General features: G+C 51.3%; 18 non-coding genes across 18 annotated transcripts; 12 read left to right on the top strand and 6 right to left on the bottom strand.

Annotated features, from left to right (window-relative positions):
• Positions 1 to 5,971: 5,971 nt before the first annotated feature.
• On the top strand, positions 5,972 to 6,041 carry Trnav-cac (transfer RNA valine (anticodon CAC)). The gene has a single exon. It is a non-coding gene; the product is annotated as a tRNA-Val (tRNA).
• A 158-nt stretch (positions 6,042 to 6,199) lies between these two features.
• Trnav-aac (transfer RNA valine (anticodon AAC)) lies at positions 6,200 to 6,272 on the top strand. The gene has a single exon. It is a non-coding gene; the product is annotated as a tRNA-Val (tRNA).
• Positions 6,273 to 6,456: 184 nt separating this feature from the next.
• Positions 6,457 to 6,528, bottom strand: Trnap-agg (transfer RNA proline (anticodon AGG)). Its single transcript has one exon. It is a non-coding gene; the product is annotated as a tRNA-Pro (tRNA).
• Positions 6,529 to 7,016: 488 nt separating this feature from the next.
• Positions 7,017 to 7,089, top strand: Trnav-cac (transfer RNA valine (anticodon CAC)). Its single transcript has one exon. It is a non-coding gene; the product is annotated as a tRNA-Val (tRNA).
• A 158-nt stretch (positions 7,090 to 7,247) lies between these two features.
• Positions 7,248 to 7,320, top strand: Trnav-aac (transfer RNA valine (anticodon AAC)). Its single transcript has one exon. It is a non-coding gene; the product is annotated as a tRNA-Val (tRNA).
• Positions 7,321 to 7,504: 184 nt separating this feature from the next.
• On the bottom strand, positions 7,505 to 7,576 carry Trnap-agg (transfer RNA proline (anticodon AGG)). Its single transcript has one exon. It is a non-coding gene; the product is annotated as a tRNA-Pro (tRNA).
• A 488-nt stretch (positions 7,577 to 8,064) lies between these two features.
• Trnav-cac (transfer RNA valine (anticodon CAC)) lies at positions 8,065 to 8,137 on the top strand. The gene has a single exon. It is a non-coding gene; the product is annotated as a tRNA-Val (tRNA).
• Positions 8,138 to 8,295: 158 nt separating this feature from the next.
• Trnav-aac (transfer RNA valine (anticodon AAC)) lies at positions 8,296 to 8,368 on the top strand. The gene has a single exon. It is a non-coding gene; the product is annotated as a tRNA-Val (tRNA).
• A 184-nt stretch (positions 8,369 to 8,552) lies between these two features.
• Positions 8,553 to 8,624, bottom strand: Trnap-agg (transfer RNA proline (anticodon AGG)). The gene has a single exon. It is a non-coding gene; the product is annotated as a tRNA-Pro (tRNA).
• Positions 8,625 to 9,112: 488 nt separating this feature from the next.
• Trnav-cac (transfer RNA valine (anticodon CAC)) lies at positions 9,113 to 9,185 on the top strand. Its single transcript has one exon. It is a non-coding gene; the product is annotated as a tRNA-Val (tRNA).
• A 158-nt stretch (positions 9,186 to 9,343) lies between these two features.
• Trnav-aac (transfer RNA valine (anticodon AAC)) lies at positions 9,344 to 9,416 on the top strand. Its single transcript has one exon. It is a non-coding gene; the product is annotated as a tRNA-Val (tRNA).
• Positions 9,417 to 9,600: 184 nt separating this feature from the next.
• Trnap-agg (transfer RNA proline (anticodon AGG)) lies at positions 9,601 to 9,672 on the bottom strand. The gene has a single exon. It is a non-coding gene; the product is annotated as a tRNA-Pro (tRNA).
• Positions 9,673 to 10,160: 488 nt separating this feature from the next.
• Positions 10,161 to 10,233, top strand: Trnav-cac (transfer RNA valine (anticodon CAC)). Its single transcript has one exon. It is a non-coding gene; the product is annotated as a tRNA-Val (tRNA).
• A 158-nt stretch (positions 10,234 to 10,391) lies between these two features.
• Trnav-aac (transfer RNA valine (anticodon AAC)) lies at positions 10,392 to 10,464 on the top strand. Its single transcript has one exon. It is a non-coding gene; the product is annotated as a tRNA-Val (tRNA).
• A 184-nt stretch (positions 10,465 to 10,648) lies between these two features.
• On the bottom strand, positions 10,649 to 10,720 carry Trnap-agg (transfer RNA proline (anticodon AGG)). The gene has a single exon. It is a non-coding gene; the product is annotated as a tRNA-Pro (tRNA).
• Positions 10,721 to 11,208: 488 nt separating this feature from the next.
• Trnav-cac (transfer RNA valine (anticodon CAC)) lies at positions 11,209 to 11,281 on the top strand. Its single transcript has one exon. It is a non-coding gene; the product is annotated as a tRNA-Val (tRNA).
• Positions 11,282 to 11,439: 158 nt separating this feature from the next.
• Trnav-aac (transfer RNA valine (anticodon AAC)) lies at positions 11,440 to 11,512 on the top strand. The gene has a single exon. It is a non-coding gene; the product is annotated as a tRNA-Val (tRNA).
• Positions 11,513 to 11,696: 184 nt separating this feature from the next.
• On the bottom strand, positions 11,697 to 11,768 carry Trnap-agg (transfer RNA proline (anticodon AGG)). The gene has a single exon. It is a non-coding gene; the product is annotated as a tRNA-Pro (tRNA).
• Positions 11,769 to 12,023: the final 255 nt, after the last annotated feature.

The following is a 12,023-nucleotide window of genomic DNA, read 5'->3' as shown; positions in this document are numbered from 1 at the left end:
TTTTTTGCGCTGACTCAGCCACCGACGTGCGACCAGTTTGCACAAAACGCTAGGGCTCGTCCGGGATTTGAACCCGGGACCTCCTGCACCCTAAGCAGGAATCATACCCCTTTTTTTTTTTTTATTTTTTTTGTTGTTTTTTTTTTTTTCTTTTTTTTTTTTTTTTTTTTTTTTTGTTTTCGGGCCTCCTTCCTCCCCTACAGCCCGTCCTTCCGCTCGCCATTTGTGCCTTCTTCGGCTAGCTTCTGTGCTATGTTTGTTCCATAACAGATAGTTGACCAACGAAGTAAATGTGTACAAGTGAAACAAAATCCCTTCTTTTGGAGTTGTGGAAAGAAAATAGGTCCGCTACATTCTTCAATCTTTGTGTGGAAGCGATTTTTATAGGAGAGCCAGGCGTACTTCTGCCCGCTGGCGTCTCAGGGTTGCGTCAGCAACCTATTAGTGCCGCTACACGAGGGCAAAGGGTAAACGAAATAGCCACCTTGTTGGCGCAAAAGGAATGAGAAACTTAATAGAGAATTTCATAAAAATAAATAAATAAATAAATAAACATCGTTTAATCGTTCTTCAGCTCTGTCGGTAGGACAAAGTTCGGTTCAAGAAATTTGCGTAATTTTCCTTGTATTTCTTTTGTCGTTTGAGCTTTTGAAGTTCTGTCATCAGGTACATCCAAAAGTCTTCTGCACTCTTCGTCATAGCCGTTGAGATGTAATGGACTGTCAATCCTTTGAGCCAGTTGGCTGACCTTCTTTTAGTGGTAGGATATGGCACGTCATCTGGCAGAAGGACGTGTGTCGGTGTAATGGTGTTAGGTGACGTGCGGAGCACATGTGCTAGTTTTTGCCGGAAGAGATTCCACACGTCTTTCACATCGTCACAGACGAAACGATGTTCTTCGGTGTCGACGACATTGCAGCTGGGACAGTTTGGTGTGTGTGCCAGACGTATCGCGTGCAGTTTAGAGTTGGTGGGGATTTTTCTATTGACTGCGAGGTACCACGTCGATCGCACATTGGATGGTAGATGGGGGTCAGATATGTTTTCCCATATGTTTTTCCAGTTATAATGTCGAAACTTGTTTTCTATTCGATTGCGCAATTTTCCTTCCAGCAAGGTGTTGTATACCTCCTTAACCTGGTATATGTCCTTCTCCGGTATTCTATGGCGTACATAGCTGTATTCCACAAGAAAGTGTTTATAGTGGTACAGCTCGTGGGAGATGTGATGCACATCGATTGGTGGATCTCTGCTGACTGGGGTGATTTCACGTAAGAGATGAGCCACTAAGGTCCGCGGTGATCGTTGCCACTGTTTATAAGTTTTGCTAACATACAGCGCTTGCGCTTTAAGGTAGATGTCTGTGAGATGTAGCCCTCCACTGCGTGTCGGTAGCGTCAAGGTATCATACGAAACCTTAAATATCTGACCTCTGCTGACAAAATAACCAAGAGCTGCTTGCATTTGGTGTCCTATGGTTCGTGGCAGAGGAAGCACTTGAGCAACATAGTTTACTTTGGAGGTGATATAGGTATTGGCTAGTTGCACTTTTTGTATTGCATTTAAATTACGCAAGCTGTGTTGTTTTATGCTTGCTCGTAATGTGGCAAGTAATTTTCTGTAATTGAGAGCGGCTGTGCGGCGGATATTACTTGTATATTCTATTCCAAGGCATTTTAGTTTTTCCACAGTGTTGATACGTCCAGAGGCTCTGATCTCTATGCCCCTACCAAGATTCATAATACCAGATTTATTGCGGTTGAGTTTAGCTCCTGACGCCAGTTCGTAGGTCGCCACAACTTCAAGTACTGTATCCACCTCGCTGTCGTCAGTCACAAGTACCCCTACATCGTCCGCGTAGGCTTGACATATGATCTTCTGTCCGTGTATATGTAGTCCGCGGAGTTGCCGAGTCAGGGATACTAAGAGAGGTTCAAGCGCAATCGCGAAGAGCGTCATGGACATGGGGCAACCTTGTCTTACCGAACTCTGAATATTTATCGGGTGACTGAGTTGTCCGTTGACACTGATTCTGGACGTGCTATTCGTCAGTATGTTTTTTACGGAGGCTATAATTTTCTGTGGGAAGTGCATGGATGTCATACACCGGAACAGGTACGAATGATTAACTTTATCAAAAGCTTTTTCAAAGTCAAGCGACATCAGGGCACAGCGAATGTTGCAGGCTTCCGATATCGCTATAATGTCTCTGTAGTCGCATAAGGTCTGAAATATCGTTCTATCCTTTCCCACACTTGTCTGGTAAGCTCCTGTCACTGTACGAATAACTGAATTGAACCTTTGCATCATGATACGGGCGAAGATTTTATAATCACTATTGAGAAGTGTTATGGGTCGAAGATTCTCTACGGTTTTGCCTCTTGGTGTTTTGGGGACTAAGACCACTGTACCTTCACAGAATTCCTTCGGAAGGTCAGTGTCGGCATTTAGTATTTCATTGCAGACGAGTGTCAATTTAGCAATTATCTTTTCGCGAAAAGTTTGATAAAATTCAGCGGGAAGCCCATCTGGTCCAGGTGATTTATTCTTTGGACTCCTCGAGATGGCATCTTCGACGTCTTCATCCGTTATTCTTGCTGCGAGCACATCAGCTTCTTCTGGAGTGAGGCGCTCTGTCGTCCTAGCAGTGAGAGTTTGCTGCGCTGTTTCATCTGTCTGTGTATTGGCCAGCAACTCACTAAAGTGTCGATGGATCTCGTCTCGTATTGCAGCTTGATCTGTCAAGAGTCTCCCGTCTGAAGTTTTGAGTTCCGTCAGAATTTTCCGTTTTTGTCTTTTGTTCTCTTGGAGGATGTGGTACATCGATGTTGTTTCTTCTCGTGTACCGTTCTGCAAACGCGTTCGTATTTTACAGCCTTCGAGATGGTGTCTCTGCAGGGTGAGCAATTTTGCTTTTATTCTGTTGATTTGCCCATAGTTTGATGTGATTGTAACATCCCGAACGCACAAGTCTCTCAGACAGCTGAAGTAAAAGTCTAATGTCCGCTTCCGCCAGGCGACTTTTTCACGGGAGTAAGTTTTCATTGTCTTTGTTATTGCGGGCTTCGCGCAGTTTAGCCACCAAGTCAGCGCCGTACCATACAAGTGGAACTTCCTTTCACATTCTGCCCAAGTGGTGTGGAAGGCGGCGTGACATCCAGGATCCGAAAGATGAGCAACGTTTAGCTTCCACTGACCTCTCGCCCTGTAAGTTCCTTGTTTCTCTAAATTTATTGTACATATGTACGCGATATGATCAGAGAAAATAGTGGGCCATAGCTCGGACTGTAAAACGTGTCGCCTTAAATTGGACGTTGCGTAAATCCTGTCGATACGACTGGCAGAATGTCTGGTGATATAGGTGAAACCGAGCTGATCACCATGTTTTAGTTCCCAAGTATCCAACAGATGGAATTCTCTGACGATGTTCTCCAGCTCCAGAGATTTGTTAAAATTTGGCGTCTGATCTTTGGGACTCAGCACGCAATTAAAGTCACCCGCAAATAGTATTTGTTCAAATCGCGCCGCGAAAAGGGGGGCAATGTCCTCCTTGAAAAATTCGGCCCTGCGGCGCTTGTTTCCGGTTCCTGACGGGGCATAGATGTTGATAAACCTGGTGTTGTTTATCGTGACAGCGAGACCTCTACTGTTCGGCAGTTTCGTCACGTCTGTAAGTAGGATCCCCTCTTTAGTCATAATCGCTGTGCCGAGGCTATTGTCATTGCCAGGATTGATGACGGCGTTGTAGCCAGTGATGTCGTCCAAACGGATAGCCGTTACTTCTTGCAGCATTAAGATGTCAACATCAGCGGCGTACAGAAAATCTTGGAGATTTCTCAGATTGAGGGTGCTGCTAATTTTATTTATATTCAAGGTCGCAATTCTGTACGCCTGCAAGGACGTCATGTCGACTATACCGTGTCAGGTGGGATACTGTTTGCCAGGTGAAGTGGATGTTTGCTCCACTTAGAAGAAGTCGGCATCATCATCTGCTGCACGAGCGTCTTTGATGGTGGTTTGTTGCCGGGTGGACACATCTTGTCGACGGCCGGGTGCCGTCCGTCCTGAACGTTGTGGTATGTCAGCCATTTCTGCATCATGGTTTTGCTCTCCCATGTCATCCGCCCAATCTCGCGTGCACGTAACTTCCCGCGTGTCCGTTGTTGGTACAGGTGGAGGGTCCTTCGGACTAGCTGTACCGTCCGGAATGTGGATACCACGGTCGGGTTCAGTGTCCTCATTTCGGGTCTTCTTCTTTGTTGTTAGATCTTCCAGAGGAGTTGCCTGTGTCGTCTCCGCCAGTTCTTGGCCTATCTGTTTCGCCTTTTCACGCAGGATTGGCGCGATTTCTGCTGCTCCCTGTCGGGCTATTCGACGTTTCTTCCGTTTCTTCGGTGAAACAGTTGTAGGCTGCTGGTCATTTTCCTCCGACGTGGCAACCGTGTCCTCTTTGTGTTGCCCAACTTCTTCGAGTGGTTCGCACATGCCTTCTTCTGCCGTCTTAGCCTGGTCTTGTTCTGCACGCCTGTCAGTTTCCTCGTCTTGTGAGTGTGCTGGACCTGTAGCTTCCGTGTTGCTAGTATCCATGGCTACGTTACCATCGGGAACGTCGGCATAAGCAACTGCCGCCCTGTCGAAACACATGTCTGGGGCGACGTCACTGCGAATTGCGGCGGCGTACGTCACGGGTAGCGTGGCCATTTGCCTAGGCGGGTCTCGCTCCCCAGTCGGCAGTTGCATCACACGCCGTTGAACACACTGCGCGCGGACGTGCTGGGTCGAACCACAACCCGAGCAGGTTCTCGGCTGCCCATCGTAAATGATGATCGCTCGGTATCCACCAATCCAGAGATACGATGGGATATGTTTCAGCATGTCAATCTTAACTTGTCTGACGCCATTTAATACTGGATACTTGTGCAAGCTAGACCATTTTTCGGCGACATTGCTGATAATGGTGCCATAGTCTCTCAGTTTGTTGTTAATCTCCTCGGGCGTTATTTCAAAGGGGAGCTCAAAGATGCGAATCGTTCTTATTCCCATTCCGGCACGCGAAACCGTAACCTGCCCTCTGTGTCCGTCTGAATGTTTGAATTTTGCCACCCCACCACATGTTTCTACAATTTGGTCGCACTTGTCAGAACTGGATAACTTAAGGAACACAGTCGGACTGACAAGCGACAGGTGAATTCCAATCAATTCATCCACTTTGATCTGAAAAGTTTCTTCGATAAATGCCTCAACTTCGTAAGATTTCGGCCGGGAGTAGTTCGGATCGAAAATCAACTTCAAAGTATCGCGTCGCGTTGTCTGCTCCATTATGTCATTCTAGAAATGTGATCGTGGACTAGAACTAACGCAGAAAGCGCGCACTCACCACACAGCGCCGCCGCTCGCAGCGACGATGTAAACACCGCAACAGCCGCTCCGCACGTCCGCACAGCACGGCCGCCGCCGGCGGAATGCCCCTAGACCAACGAGCCCTGTGACAGCGCGAGCGCCAAATATTCCAGCAAACTGCGTCCCTCGAAGTCGTCCAGGGTGCTCTTCGAGTCTGGTGCGGCTGGCGGGATGGGGGAGGTGCTCTCTGCCGGCAGTGCTGTTCTTCGACAGACTGTGTAGCGACACAATGGGTCATGGGCAGCACCGTTCTCGGAGGTGCCGTGGCCCGCGGTCGGCGGCCTCCCAGCGCTATTGGCATCTTCATGTAAAGCTGCAGCTGGGCTCGCACTGCCTGCTGCTAAGGAGGTGATTGTTTTTGCTAATGTGACTTGCAATAACGACTGCGCGAAACGCCGCTATCTCGTTCGGGATGCTACGACAGACACCCTCTCGAGCACCCCGAAGACTTGTTGAGCCCTCGGCAGCGATGGGTTTTAGGCTGTCAAAAGAACTATGGTGTGTGCATGCGCGGGCCAAAGAAAGGCTGAGGCGCCTTCGAGTGTACAAGGATGGAGTGAGCGTGTCCGTCGTTTCCGTAGTGTAGCGGTTATCACGTCTGCTTCACACGCAGATCCCCGGTTCGATCCCGGGCGGGGACAGTATTTTCCTGCCTATGTCGCATACTACTCCAGTGAGCCACGTCATGTGTGGATCTGCTGCATGTACCTTCGTCATGCAAGTGCCGCATTTATTGAATTTTTAAGTTACGATGGCAACCTTGTTACAAGTTGTCTGTGAAGCAAGCCTGAAAGCAGTAGTTTCCGTGGTGTAGCGGTTATCACGTCTGCCTAACACGCAGAAGGTCCCCGGTTCGATCCCGGGCGGAAACAATTTTTCATCACTTTAAACCGACAAGCATTTGCTACGATCTGTACCGAAACCTTGGTAATCACCTTCATACGTCGGACCAGAGGGTCAGTTCCTTAGAGCAAATATGAAATTAGCTTTACATTGACGGGCAGTTTTTTGCGCTGACTCAGCCACCGACGTGCGACCAGTTTGCACAAAACGCTAGGGCTCGTCCGGGATTTGAACCCGGGACCTCCTGCACCCTAAGCAGGAATCATACCCCTAGACCAACGAGCCCTGTGACAGCGCGAGCGCCAAATATTCCAGCAAACTGCGTCCCTCGAAGTCGTCCAGGGTGCTCTTCGAGTCTGGTGCGGCTGGCGGGATGGGGGAGGTGCTCTCTGCCGGCAGTGCTGTTCTTCGACAGACTGTGTAGCGACACAATGGGTCATGGGCAGCACCGTTCTCGGAGGTGCCGTGGCCCGCGGTCGGCGGCCTCCCAGCGCTATTGGCATCTTCATGTAAAGCTGCAGCTGGGCTCGCACTGCCTGCTGCTAAGGAGGTGATTGTTTTTGCTAATGTGACTTGCAATAACGACTGCGCGAAACGCCGCTATCTCGTTCGGGATGCTACGACAGACACCCTCTCGAGCACCCCGAAGACTTGTTGAGCCCTCGGCAGCGATGGGTTTTAGGCTGTCAAAAGAACTATGGTGTGTGCATGCGCGGGCCAAAGAAAGGCTGAGGCGCCTTCGAGTGTACAAGGATGGAGTGAGCGTGTCCGTCGTTTCCGTAGTGTAGCGGTTGTCACGTCTGCTTCACACGCAGAAGGTCCCCGGTTCGATCCCGGGCGGGAACAGTATTTTCCAACCTATGTCGCATACTACTCCAGTGAGCCACGTCATGTGTGGATCTGCTGCATGTACCTTCGTCATGCAAGTGCCGCATTTATTGAATTTTTAAGTTACGATGGCAACCTTGTTACAAGTTGTCTGTGAAGCAAGCCTGAAAGCAGTAGTTTCCGTGGTGTAGCGGTTATCACGTCTGCCTAACACGCAGAAGGTCCCCGGTTCGATCCCGGGCGGAAACACTTTTTCATCACTTTAAACCGACAAGCATTTGCTACGATCTGTACCGAAACCTTGGTAATCGCCTTCATACGTCGGACCAGAGGGTCAGTTCCTTAGAGCAAATATGAAATTAGCTTTACATTGACGGGCAGTTTTTTGCGCTGACTCAGCCACCGACGTGCGACCAGTTTGCACAAAACGCTAGGGCTCGTCCGGGATTTGAACCCGGGACCTCCTGCACCCTAAGCAGGAATCATACCCCTAGACCAACGAGCCCTGTGACAGCGCGAGCGCCAAATATTCCAGCAAACTGCGTCCCTCGAAGTCGTCCAGGGTGCTCTTCGAGTCTGGTGCGGCTGGCGGGATGGGGGAGGTGCTCTCTGCCGGCAGTGCTGTTCTTCGACAGACTGTGTAGCGACACAATGGGTCATGGGCAGCACCGTTCTCGGAGGTGCCGTGGCCCGCGGTCGGCGGCCTCCCAGCGCTATTGGCATCTTCATGTAAAGCTGCAGCTGGGCTCGCACTGCCTGCTGCTAAGGAGGTGATTGTTTTTGCTAATGTGACTTGCAATAACGACTGCGCGAAACGCCGCTATCTCGTTCGGGATGCTACGACAGACACCCTCTCGAGCACCCCGAAGACTTGTTGAGCCCTCGGCAGCGATGGGTTTTAGGCTGTCAAAAGAACTATGGTGTGTGCATGCGCGGGCCAAAGAAAGGCTGAGGCGCCTTCGAGTGTACAAGGATGGAGTGAGCGTGTCCGTCGTTTCCGTAGTGTAGCGGTTGTCACGTCTGCTTCACACGCAGAAGGTCCCCGGTTCGATCGCGGGCGGGAACAGTATTTTCCTGCCTATGTCGCATACTACTCCAGTGAGCCACGTCATGTGTGGATCTGCTGCATGTACCTTCGTCATGCAAGTGCCGCATTTATTGAATTTTTAAGTTACGATGGCAACCTTGTTACAAGTTGTCTGTGAAGCAAGCCTGAAAGCAGTAGTTTCCGTGGTGTAGCGGTTATCACGTCTGCCTAACACGCAGAAGGTCCCCGGTTCGATCCCGGGCGGAAACACTTTTTCATCACTTTAAACCGACAAGCATTTGCTACGATCTGTACCGAAACCTTGGTAATCGCCTTCATACGTCGGACCAGAGGGTCAGTTCCTTAGAGCAAATATGAAATTAGCTTTACATTGACGGGCAGTTTTTTGCGCTGACTCAGCCACCGACGTGCGACCAGTTTGCACAAAACGCTAGGGCTCGTCCGGGATTTGAACCCGGGACCTCCTGCACCCTAAGCAGGAATCATACCCCTAGACCAACGAGCCCTGTGACAGCGCGAGCGCCAAATATTCCAGCAAACTGCGTCCCTCGAAGTCGTCCAGGGTGCTCTTCGAGTCTGGTGCGGCTGGCGGGATGGGGGAGGTGCTCTCTGCCGGCAGTGCTGTTCTTCGACAGACTGTGTAGCGACACAATGGGTCATGGGCAGCACCGTTCTCGGAGGTGCCGTGGCCCGCGGTCGGCGGCCTCCCAGCGCTATTGGCATCTTCATGTAAAGCTGCAGCTGGGCTCGCACTGCCTGCTGCTAAGGAGGTGATTGTTTTTGCTAATGTGACTTGCAATAACGACTGCGCGAAACGCCGCTATCTCGTTCGGGATGCTACGACAGACACCCTCTCGAGCACCCCGAAGACTTGTTGAGCCCTCGGCAGCGATGGGTTTTAGGCTGTCAAAAGAACTATGGTGTGTGCATGCGCGGGCCAAAGAAAGGCTGAGGCGCCTTCGAGTGTACAAGGATGGAGTGAGCGTGTCCGTCGTTTCCGTAGTGTAGCGGTTGTCACGTCTGCTTCACACGCAGAAGGTCCCCGGTTCGATCCCGGGCGGGAACGGTATTTTCCTGCCTATGTCGCATACTACTCCAGTGAGCCACGTCATGTGTGGATCTGCTGCATGTACCTTCGTCATGCAAGTGCCGCATTTATTGAATTTTTAAGTTACGATGGCAACCTTGTTACAAGTTGTCTGTGAAGCAAGCCTGAAAGCAGTAGTTTCCGTGGTGTAGCGGTTATCACGTCTGCCTAACACGCAGAAGGTCCCCGGTTCGATCCCGGGCGGAAACACTTTTTCATCACTTTAAACCGACAAGCATTTGCTACGATCTGTACCGAAACCTTGGTAATCACCTTCATACGTCGGACCAGAGGGTCAGTTCCTTAGAGCAAATATGAAATTAGCTTTACATTGACGGGCAGTTTTTTGCGCTGACTCAGCCACCGACGTGCGACCAGTTTGCACAAAACGCTAGGGCTCGTCCGGGATTTGAACCCGGGACCTCCTGCACCCTAAGCAGGAATCATACCCCTAGACCAACGAGCCCTGTGACAGCGCGAGCGCCAAATATTCCAGCAAACTGCGTCCCTCGAAGTCGTCCAGGGTGCTCTTCGAGTCTGGTGCGGCTGGCGGGATGGGGGAGGTGCTCTCTGCCGGCAGTGCTGTTCTTCGACAGACTGTGTAGCGACACAATGGGTCATGGGCAGCACCGTTCTCGGAGGTGCCGTGGCCCGCGGTCGGCGGCCTCCCAGCGCTATTGGCATCTTCATGTAAAGCTGCAGCTGGGCTCGCACTGCCTGCTGCTAAGGAGGTGATTGTTTTTGCTAATGTGACTTGCAATAACGACTGCGCGAAACGCCGCTATCTCGTTCGGGATGCTACGACAGACACCCTCTCGAGCACCCCGAAGACTTGTTGAGCCCTCGGCAGCGATGGGTTTTAGGCTGTCAAAAGAACTATGGTGTGTGCATGCGCGGGCCAAAGAAAGGCTGAGGCGCCTTCGAGTGTACAAGGATGGAGTGAGCGTGTCCGTCGTTTCCGTAGTGTAGCGGTTATCACGTCTGCTTCACACGCAGAAGATCCCCGGTTCGATCCCGGGCGGGAACAGTATTTTCCTGCCTATGTCGCATACTACTCCAGTGAGCCACGTCATGTGTGGATCTGCTGCATGTACCTTCGTCATGCAAGTGCCGCATTTATTGAATTTTTAAGTTACGATGGCAACCTTGTTACAAGTTGTCTGTGAAGCAAGCCTGAAAGCAGTAGTTTCCGTGGTGTAGCGGTTATCACGTCTGCCTAACACGCAGAAGGTCCCCGGTTCGATCCCGGGCGGAAACAATTTTTCATCACTTTAAACCGACAAGCATTTGCTACGATCTATACCGAAACCTTGGTAATCACCTTCATACGTCGGACCAGAGGGTCAGTTCCTTAGAGCAAATATGAAATTAGCTTTACATTGACGGGCAGTTTTTTGCGCTGACTCAGCCACCGACGTGCGACCAGTTTGCACAAAACGCTAGGGCTCGTCCGGGATTTGAACCCGGGACCTCCTGCACCCTAAGCAGGAATCATACCCCTAGACCAACGAGCCCTGTGACAGCGCGAGCGCCAAATATTCCAGCAAACTGCGTCCCTCGAAGTCGTCCAGGGTGCTCTTCGAGTCTGGTGCGGCTGGCGGGATGGGGGAGGTGCTCTCTGCCGGCAGTGCTGTTCTTCGACAGACTGTGTAGCGACACAATGGGTCATGGGCAGCACCGTTCTCGGAGGTGCCGTGGCCCGCGGTCGGCGGCCTCCCAGCGCTATTGGCATCTTCATGTAAAGCTGCAGCTGGGCTCGCACTGCCTGCTGCTAAGGAGGTGATTGTTTTTGCTAATGTGACTTGCAATAACGACTGCGCGAAACGCCGCTATCTCGTTCGGGATGCTACGACAGACACCCTCTCGAGCACCCCGAAGACTTGTTGAGCCCTCGGCAGCGATGGGTTTTAGGCTGTCAAAAGAACTATGGTGTGTGCATGCGCGGGCCAAAGAAAGGCTGAGGCGCCTTCGAGTGTACAAGGATGGAGTGAGCGTGTCCGTCGTTTCCGTAGTGTAGCGGTTGTCACGTCTGCTTCACACGCAGAAGGTCCCCGGTTCGATCGCGGGCGGGAACAGTATTTTCCTGCCTATGTCGCATACTACTCCAGTGAGCCACGTCATGTGTGGATCTGCTGCATGTACCTTCGTCATGCAAGTGCCGCATTTATTGAATTTTTAAGTTACGATGGCAACCTTGTTACAAGTTGTCTGTGAAGCAAGCCTGAAAGCAGTAGTTTCCGTGGTGTAGCGGTTATCACGTCTGCCTAACACGCAGAAGGTCCCCGGTTCGATCCCGGGCGGAAACACTTTTTCATCACTTTAAACCGACAAGCATTTGCTACGATCTGTACCGAAACCTTGGTAATCACCTTCATACGTCGGACCAGAGGGTCAGTTCCTTAGAGCAAATATGAAATTAGCTTTACATTGACGGGCAGTTTTTTGCGCTGACTCAGCCACCGACGTGCGACCAGTTTGCACAAAACGCTAGGGCTCGTCCGCGATTTGAACCCGGGACCTCCTGCACCCTAAGCAGGAATCATACCCCTAGACCAACGAGCCCTGTGACAGCGCGAGCGCCAAATATTCCAGCAAACTGCGTCCCTCGAAGTCGTCCAGGGTGCTCTTCGAGTCTGGTGCGGCTGGCGGGATGGGGGAGGTGCTCTCTGCCGGCAGTGCTGTTCTTCGACAGACTGTGTAGCGACACAATGGGTCATGGGCAGCACCGTTCTCGGAGGTGCCGTGGCCCGCGGTCGGCGGCCTCCCAGCGCTATTGGCATCTTCATGTAAAGCTGCAGCTGGGCTCGCACTGCCTGC

This window comes from Schistocerca nitens, chromosome 2, assembly GCF_023898315.1.
Source record: "Schistocerca nitens isolate TAMUIC-IGC-003100 chromosome 2, iqSchNite1.1, whole genome shotgun sequence".
Lineage (NCBI taxonomy): Eukaryota > Metazoa > Arthropoda > Insecta > Orthoptera > Acrididae > Schistocerca > Schistocerca nitens.
The sequence above is the reverse complement of the archived record's forward strand: the minus strand, read 5'-3'. Positions and strand labels throughout refer to the sequence as shown.